Source organism: Lactuca saligna, chromosome 2 (genome assembly GCF_052625555.1).
Source record: "Lactuca saligna cultivar CGN05327 chromosome 2, ASM5262555v1, whole genome shotgun sequence".
Taxonomy (NCBI): Eukaryota; Viridiplantae; Streptophyta; class Magnoliopsida; order Asterales; family Asteraceae; genus Lactuca; species Lactuca saligna.
Window position 1 is genome coordinate 105,334,231 of NC_136418.1, and position 10,001 is coordinate 105,344,231.

The window sequence follows — 10,001 nt, forward strand, 5'->3', positions numbered from 1 at the left end:
ATTGTTTGTAGAAATAAATTCCTAAAAAATTATAGTAGTTATTGAATATTTCACTGAATCATTAGCCACTAAATATTGAAGTTAGGTTTCCAAACATTTTTGTAGTTATCTATTATTATTTTTAGTTAAATATAGGTTAGTAGTGAAGCCAATTTGTGGTCGGTTTGGTCAGTATCCCCCGAATGATGTTTTATATCGAACCATTTGACGCCTAATACCTCAAATATGAGAGAATTTCGTTACATGGCTTCATCGGAAGTCATTCGTTCTATAATAGTTAACATATTCTCCAATCATAACACCGCTAAAAATAAAATCTCCTCAGTTCCTAGTGTTCAATGTGGCAAACAAATTAAGTGTGATTTCATATCTCGCGTCCACATCCGACTATATATGCCTTTCGGCTTGAAATGTCCCTTAACCTCCATTTAAAGCCTTTGAAAACCTATATAATAAGAGACACATTAAAAAAAAAAATGTTTTTTCTTCCACCTATGATGGAACAAAATAAATTATCAATTTACAACTTGACCCTTCAAATTTCCAACATAATTTGGATTTTGAGATCAAATTCTAATTTAGTATTTGAATCCATGTTTTGAAAACAAGATAGTTTGAACTCATATAATGGGATTGGGTCGAACCAATCTATAAACGAACGCCCAACGTGATTTGCGCTTTGTAAAATGGAGATTATTTAATTTGTTGATGTGACAATGTGTTACCAAAAAAAATGTAAAAAAAAGTAAAAAAGTAAAATAGTTTACGCATCAACATCTAAAACGACAGATATTTCTCTATTGTTGATGTACTTTTGTCTTTATATACTATTAACACAAAGTCCCAGCCCCAGGATTGCATTTTGTGTGGATGCTATTGCATTCAGAAAAGCACTTGTCATTGGAGCCTCATATTATCTCCCACGTGGGTATACATATATGAGATGTTGCGCATGTAATCTTGTTTCTGCTTTAAGCTGTTAAGCACTTGCTTCGTACTCACCTCCACCTATCTCCGTCGCAATGACAACCCATCGGAAAATCTTGATTGTCGCCTATCAAGGCCAAGGCCACATCATTCCAGCCCTCCGGTTCACCTACCGCCTCCTCAAACTGGGTGTCCATGTCACCTTTTCCACCAGTGTCTCCGCTATACGACGAATCGACAAGGAAACAACCCCTCACGGACTAACATTCGCTCCATTCTCCGACGGCCATGACGATGGCAAACAACCAACAACCACCTTGCAACAATTCCTCTCCGATATCTCTACGTATGGTGCTCTTGCGGTTGCAGAAATCATCAGCTCCGCCGCAGCTGGAGGCCAACCCTTTGACCACTTGGTTTACACCACCACCATCCCATGGGCGGCGCGTGTTGCGCATGCTCAAGGTATTAAATCCACTCTCCTCTGGTGCCAGTCGGCGACTATCTTGGATATTTACTACTACTATGTCAATGAACACCAAGTTTTGATTTCCGGTATCAAAAACAACCAGACGTCTCCGATCAACTTACCTGGACTGCCACCATTAACCACCGCTGATTTGCCATCTTTTCTTACGCCGTCATGCCCAAAGGAACATGTTTTTGTTCAGCAGGATTTGAAAGGTCATATCGAGGTCCTCAAAACAGCTCCAAGAATACTTGTTAACACTTTTAATAAACTCGAAGTCGAACCCATTAAAGCAATTGATAAACTTGAGTTCCTTCCGATTGGACCCTTAATCCCATCGGAGTTCTTCGACAGAAATTCCTCCAGCAGTGATTGCTTCGAAAGAACAGAAGAGGATTACATCCAATGGTTAAACACAAAACCCAAATCTTCGGTGGTGTATGTTTCATTTGGAACAATAGCGCAGTTGTCAATGGATCAATTGGAGGAGATGGCAATTGGGTTGCTGGAGAGCCGGCGGCCATTTTTATGGGTGATAAGAGATAGTGAGCAAGCAGGAAGATTAAGCAAGATAGAGGAACTGAGAAAACAAGGGATGATAGTTGGTTGGTGTTCTCAGGTGGTAGTGTTGAGTCATCAAGCAATTGGGTGTTTCGTGATGCATGGTGGGTGGAATTCAACGGTGGAGACATTGGTGGCTGGTGTTCCTACGGTGGTGTTTCCACAATGGTCGGATCAGTGTACGAATGCGAAGATGATGGAAGATGTATGGAGAACAGGGGTTAGGGTGAGAATAAGAGAGGGAGATGGAGTGGTGGAAGGGAAGGAGATTGAGAGGTGTGTGGAAATGGTGATGGAAGATGAGGATATGAAGAAAAATGCAGAGAAATGGAGAGATTTGGCAATAGAAGCTCTCAGCGATGGCGGAACATCCACCATTAATCTCCAAGCTTTCTTGGATCATATATGAAACTAGAGGGAGGGAGCAATATGGTTGATCATTATAACGACGTCATTTTATTCGGTAAGCTATGCATATATTAAACATCGTAATGGCTTTTGCAAAAGAAAATGAATAAAAGGTTAAATGGACGTGTATGATTTACACATGTATTCGTTGTTTGTGTGTGGTTTTTGATTTTTGATAAAAAATCAGTGAAGTTTTGCGTTCTAATCGTGTAGGTTTCTATATCATTTAATCAGTGATACATGCAAATATATATTTGATGATTCACAATTTGTTGAGATTTCTCATATCATCTAAATATAACGTACTCAACAATTTATAAAGCTGAAAATATCTTCTAAATAGTATCATCAGTTTATAAAACTTCAAAAATATATTCTAAATAATAGAGTTTTTTCATTAACTTATTTAAAGGATCCATCAATTTTATTTATATCATATTGTTAATTGTTGTTTGTTTAAGTTTTAATTTTAAAATTTGTTGAAAATAAACTATCATGTACGATCTTTAAAAAATACCATTACAAGAGTTTATAAATGTACAAACTATTTGAAAAAGTTTTATATTTAACAAACTCTCACATTAAATTTTTTTAACTTTCTTTTACTCGAAAAACTCTTAAACAAACTTCTATTAATTAAAAAACTTGAGTAAATTACACGAATCGTCCCTTGTGTAGGTGCTAAAATGCACGTTCAGTTCCTATTTTTAAAAATTAACTCGGATCGTCCAACGTTTGGTTAAATGTTGCACGTCGCATCCCTCGTTAGTTTAAATTAACACACTTAATCCTTGCGAGATATGAAATGGCTACAGTACCCTTTTCAATTTTATTTTTCATTTATTTCTAACATTTTTGATTAATTTTAATTTTTAAAATATATTTTAATTAAAATTGTGGGTCCATCTACCTTTAACCCACCAGAAATGTTCACACCCACCCCTTATCCCCCTCTCTCCCAATATGTTCTTCTCCGCTTAATTCTGATCATGCTCAATAGTCAGATTATCTTCTCCGGACACCTGATTTGCACCTTCTTTGGTTCCAAAAATCGCAAATAAAAAAATCAAAATTTGAAACCTATAACCCAAGTGATTCTAGAAAACTCAAAATCATTTCACAAATCAAACTCAAAATGAAAATCAACATGAAATCCAAATAACTCCAGAAATCAAAAATGGTGGTGAATCTTTTAGAAAACCTAAAATACACACACAGCAGCGGTCGATTAAAAATATGAAACCTATAATCCATTTACCGTGTGTTTCTAATCGGAGAGCATAGAGAATTAGGGAAAAATCAGTTTCACTAAATCCAAAACCCAAAATCAATTTGCTCGATTCTAATAAGAAAAAACACAGCCCTCGATCAGAGTTTGAATCTAGGTTTATTGTCGTGGCTTATTTCGAATAGAGAAACAGCAATCGAATCCCCTATCAGAAATCAAAACATAACCCCTTGCATCTTTCGGAAAATCAACTGATATCATGGAAATCTTTCATCTGGAGATCTGAAGAAGAAAATCGGTGATAACTAAGATCTAAAACTCGATTTTCAGAAAGAAAGAGCAAGAGAGATGATGTCAGAAAATCGTTTTTCTGGCGATTCGGATTTTTACATCTGGGATTTCAGGTTTATAGTAGCAGATGGAGGTGGCTGGTGGCTAAAGGTGGTTGTTGACCGGAGGTGCGCAAGTGGAGTGATTTATCATTATCCTATTTCCGTCCAAGTCTGTCAATTTGTTCTTCTTTCTGTCTAGGTTCGCCAACATGTTGGAGACGAGAGCGACAGAGCGACGTACTGGAGTCGGAGAAGTAATGAGAGACGAAAGAGATGATCGGTGTATGAGCACACTGGAGCAGAGAGAGGATCAAGAGATTCAGGTCCACGATTTTTCTTTCAAGAGGGTTGGGGAAGAAAGGAAACAAGGGAAACAGAAACGAAAGGGGGAGGGGTGGGTTTGACTTTTGAGGAGAGTGTGTTTTTTCTTTTTCCATTTTGAATTTAAAAAAATGAATAAATAAGAGAAAATTAGAAAAGAAATTATTAAGGGTAAAATAGTCTTTTTATGTAATAAGGGATGAAGTGTGCAAGTTTTAAACAAACAAGAGATGGTCCGAGTTAATTTTCAAAAATAGGGACTGAACATGCATTTTGGCACATGCACGAGAGACGATTCGTGTAATTTACTCAAAGAACTTATTAGCCATGGCATCTGAAACATCCATCGCTAACCACTAATTAGGTCTCCCAATCGGATTGGGTTTAGGTTGACGGGTCATGGGTTGAGTTCGGGTTGACGGGCTAGAAAATATAAATTCAACCCGACTCATATAATATATGGGTTGACGGGTCACGGGTTGGCGATTTGGAAACCTGAACCCAACCCAACCCATATAATTCGTTAAAGTATATGGGTTTTCGGGTTCATAGGTTAGTGGGTCGTACCCAATCTACATAACTCGTTTACTAAATAAGTAACACATTTTCAAAAAGTAAGGTTTTTTCAATATAAAGTCATTAACGTCAAAAAAGATGTTTTCACCATGAAGATATAAAGTCATTAACATCAAAATAAAATTGAAACATAAAAACATTCATACAAAGTGAAATTGTTCAAAAATATCCAAAACCTAATTTGATAATTCATTCATGCTAGAATTCTCATTTGTTTCTCCAACACCGACTTCTTCATCATAACCTTCAACTAGAAACAATATGCAAAATTAAATTGATGATCTTTTGAAGGCTACATAAATAATTTTATGTTGTCTACTATTTTTACTAAAAATAACTCACCAAATGATAACTTAAAGTATGTTGGAATTCGTAGCATTCGTATTCATTTCAATTGTATAAGGAATCAGTAGAAAAAGTCTTCAATGATGTTCAAATTAATTAAATTTTGAGTTACGTTGTCAACAACCACATTCAAATCAATTGTATAAGGAATCAAAAGAAAAAATTAAAAGAATAATTAATACAAAATTTTAGTTTTTTTTAAATGGAAAATCTACACTACTCCTAATATCACATATGTCTCGAATGAGAGTTGAACCCTCAGCTTTTAAGAGGGATGACAACACCCGGTACCGCTGGACTAGAAGCCTTTTGGTACAAAATTTTAGTTAATGCGAAAAAACCGAAAATTATCAAATATTTCCTTTTTATCCAAACAACCAATCCCTAGTAGAAACCAAAGCTTCAACCATATCATGTTTCATGGAACTTCAATATTCATTCAAAATTCTTCCACTAAGACTAAAAGTCAATTCATATGCTACCGTCGAAACGGGAGCACAAAGTAAATTATTAAATATATTTATTTATTTTAAATGTAAGTAATGTATATACGGGTTGGCGGGTTGATCGACCCGCGAACCCAAATATGTAACCCAACCCAACTTATAAAATAAACAGGTTGGCAGGTTGACCTGTTGGCGAGTCAAAAATATCATCTCAAACCTATCTATTTTCAGGTTGGGTCGATGTCGGATTGCGGGTTGGATCGAGAGTTATCAGCCTTACCAATAATATGGTGGGTCTCACCTCATTGTCACACATAACCATTAAGAGGTTGGTATACCCACCATTATATCCTATTATTTTTTAATTATTTAAATAAAAAATAATGTATATATTAATTACTTAAAATGTACACAAAGGTAGAGAGATATCAGAAAGATAGATAAAGAAAGAAAATAATTGGTTGTGGTTGTTTGTGCTCCCTACCACAAATGGCCATGAAAATTTCAACTATTAGCCACCTCTAAACACCCGGGTTGGTGTTTATATTTGTGGTTTATGGTCAGCTAGACCAAGAGGAGCTTCGTGGCTACTACATTGAATGGTCTTAGTCTCTTCGTGCAATATATACTCGTCGTAAATCCAATGAATTTTCCTAAGATGGTACTAAATCTACTCTAATAAAATTGTGAGTTATTATATTAGGAGACCCAATATGCTATTTTATCATTTTTTTTAATTAGAAAATAAAAGGGATAGAAAAATCTCTATACCCGATGGAGAACCCGAAACTCGCATTTGATTTGACTAAATCTCTAAGTTGACTAGGGATGGGGATGGAGATAAGAATCCCCAAATAGAAAAGTGGGGATGGTAATACTAGTCTCCGACCCTGAACCCGACCCCGATAAATATAAATATATAAAAATAAAACAAAACATATATTTATAGTAAATTTTCAATACCTAAAACTTGATCCAATAAACTTGACTCATCAGTAATTACTTGGTTGAAATTGTATTTTTTTTTTGTTTGTTTATCTAATTTAACATTGTATATAATTTTTTCTCCTTGATTTATATACTGTTACCTTAAATATCACTTTCATAATTCTTTTCTACTTGAATTTTAATGTATGTATTTAAATTTGGAAGAAAATTTGTTTAATAGTTTTTATGGTTTGTAAAATCTTTAAACTTACAGTTAGTAAAATTAAAATTTTGAGTTTTTCTTACTTAAAAGTTTTTTTAATTAAATAGAAAAGATAAATCTTTGATTCTCTTTTGTGTCCCCCAGGCCCCTTTGGGGATGGGGATGGGTCCCCATTCTTTGGCACCGTTTCCATCCGTAGACAATAACCATCTAAACCATGAGTCAAATCCACAAATATGTTTACAAATAAGCTTATTTCGCTAAGGTCTCGCAAGCTACACTTAATGTTGTATTTATAGACAATTAACGGAAGAAGGTTACACCATATATTGTGATATTACTATTACACAATCTATGATTCATTCGTTTATAAAACGATGTCTTTAGAAAAATCCAACTATGAAGACAGTGATAGAACATATGATGTGGATTATATATATCCAAATAAGTTGTTAAAAGATTTTTTGTATTACATCTTTTATATCTCTAGCAAATGTTTGAACCCACACTCGTGTTCGGTTAAATGAATTCTAACAATGTTAGTTTTGCTTAGTTATTATTACAGTTGTGGAGGCGCAAGCAAAAAACTTAAAAAAGATTCCTAAAAGTGGGTATTTTATGGTAATTTTAATGAGTCTTTAGTTCATTCTTCTTGCTATACAAAAATCCAAACAAGCAAATTATAAGGATTAATAGGTCTATAGCCGAAGTATGAATTAGTATTTATGAACTGCATAAGCTAAGCTCACAACGACCATTAAAGATGACCAGACTTTTAGTTCTTCTGAAGCATCGTAACACTAAGGGGTTGTTTGTTTTTTCTTTGAAGATCTGCGCAACCACTTTTGTCTGCGCCGCGCAGACAACGCGCAGACATATGCCTTCGCAGATTGTTTGTTTTTTGGAAGTGCGCAGATCAGAAAACATCTGCGCGAGGTCTTCCTGGCGTAGACATAGACTACTGTTTTCAAAGGTCTTCAGACCTCATTTTAATTTAAACCAAAAAAAAACATGGGCCACCGTGCAATTTTTTTTTTTTTTTTTTTTGTTAAAATTACATTTTTAATGTTAATGAAATGAAATTAAGTTTAAAAATTCAATTATTTTAACAGCCCGCAGACATTAAAAACAAACAGTCTTCTTATTGCAGACTGCAGACATTTGGTCCACCTCTTCTGCTGTAGAGGCTTGCAGATGTGGTTCGCAAACTGCAGACATTTTAAACTAAAAAAAAACAACACCTAAAACAACATAAAAACAACATGCAAATAAAAGTTATGGTAGTTTTAGTTTTTAGAACAGCATGATTAATGCACCACATGTATCGATGTATTATAATTATTAAAATTTATTTAACATTATGTCAACTACTGTAGAAAGGCATGCTTTGTTAGTGCTTTCCAAGTGTTTCAACTGCTGAATTATTGATGTAATATAACATTTTGTTTTCTAGTATTTTTATCTAATGTAATAGTCCCTTTCTTAGTGTTATATAACTTTAATCAAGACTACTAATATTTAATATTGGCATGGTATCATAAACTATAACAAACTGACATAAATATGAATAAATGTCACTAATATTAGTTCGGAAACAATAATTTAAGTAATTAAGAAACGATAGTTGTAGTAATGAAATATTTTAGTAATTGGATTTTCTATTTTGAGGTCCAAACTACCGATTCTTGAACAAAGGCTTGCAAGGCAATCAAAAACAATTTCAGATCCAATCAATGTTATGCAAGTTTTCTTTTTCTAACCATCTTCCACATTCTAAAATGTCCATTGGTGGTGTGCCAAATTTTTCGAAAACCTGGATATGATGCTAGTGTTTGCTTTCATTTTTTGTGGATATCCACAAAGTCGTGGAGGAAAAGAGGTGGAAGAACTTATTTTTGAGGAAGAGGGTGAAGATATCCAAGTTCTTTTTTATTAAAAATAGAGGAGGTTTTTATGGAAAATTTTCTTGAAAAGTGGTTGAGTTTAGTGAAACTTTGAGAAAAACCGAAACCATGGATGCTTCATTGTGGGCTTCATGGAAGGTGTTGTTGGACATTAGAGCGCAACAGAAAATACAGGATATGTAGGCGTTGGTCAAGTGTGGTACAAAGTCAAAACTCTAATGTTTTGACCCTTTAAGTTGGCGCATCCACCATATATATGATCCAAAAAAATCCTAGGTTGGGCCTATTTACCTCACAATGTCAACTCTTTTAATGGACATGGCAACTTATTTTGGGTTTACAGCAAATAGACCTACTCCATCAAGTGATTTTGGGTAAGATCATTTCAATATTTGTGCTTCTAATCAACAATATTTGTCCCGATTTTATTCAACTAACAGAAAATAAATCTTTTCTATAAACATTAATTGTTTGTGCATCACAATAGTCACTTCCAAATCTATGCTAAAATGTTGACTCTTGCATATTTTATTTCGCTGCTAAGACGATGTTAGATGCATTTTTTATGTATTCTTTTTGTTAGTTTTAGTCCCATTTTGCATAATGTTTTCTGTATTTGTACCTTTGTACCTGCATTAGCCTTAAAATTTGGATAGTTTATGTTTTCCATTAGAATTTTCGTACAACTCATATTTTGATATCTATTTCGGTTAAAATGAATCAAAGAAGGATTTTAGAGTTTGGTTGCAAAATTGGAGCTTGACTTGAGCTGGAAAGCACCTAAGAAGCTGGAAGCCGGAAGGAAATAACTTGGAATTAAGATTTGGATGCGGAATCTTGAAAAAAAAATCCATATACGGTCTTGTTCCCTCTTACATGGGTTGTGTCCGACCCCCAAAGTCATCTACACTTACTTTTGGCATTTTTATGAAATTCGGAGTCTATGAAGCGTGTCCCACTCACAAGTGATTTTTTATGCTTATTTTGACTCATGAGAACCTCGACACCCAGACACAGTTGTGTCGTTCCTGTCACACGGGATGTGTCCCGAAGAAAAGTATTGAAATAGCATATTACTTCATTAAAATGTGTCGAGTATACCTCTTCCATTAAACGTGGACCGTATCCATGCTAACATGGTTGTTTCTCCCACTAAATCCTTATATGACTTCTGTTGAACCTATAAATACAGCCCGTATCCCCAGAAACCCTAGCGATTTTTAGAGCTCCTGAAGAATTTTTAACAAACATAATTATTGTATTGATCTGTTTTTAGCCATGCCTGACAAAAAAAAAACCAAGAGTTTAGTTTTACATAGAATCGACTTTTCTTG

At 34.6% G+C, this 10,001-nt stretch overlaps 1 pseudogene; it reads left to right on the top strand.

Annotated features, from left to right (window-relative positions):
* The first annotated feature begins 896 nt into the window (after nucleotides 1-896).
* On the top strand, nucleotides 897-2,570 carry LOC145031279 (UDP-glycosyltransferase 75C1 pseudogene; annotated as a pseudogene).
* The last annotated feature ends 7,431 nt before the right edge of the window (nucleotides 2,571-10,001 follow it).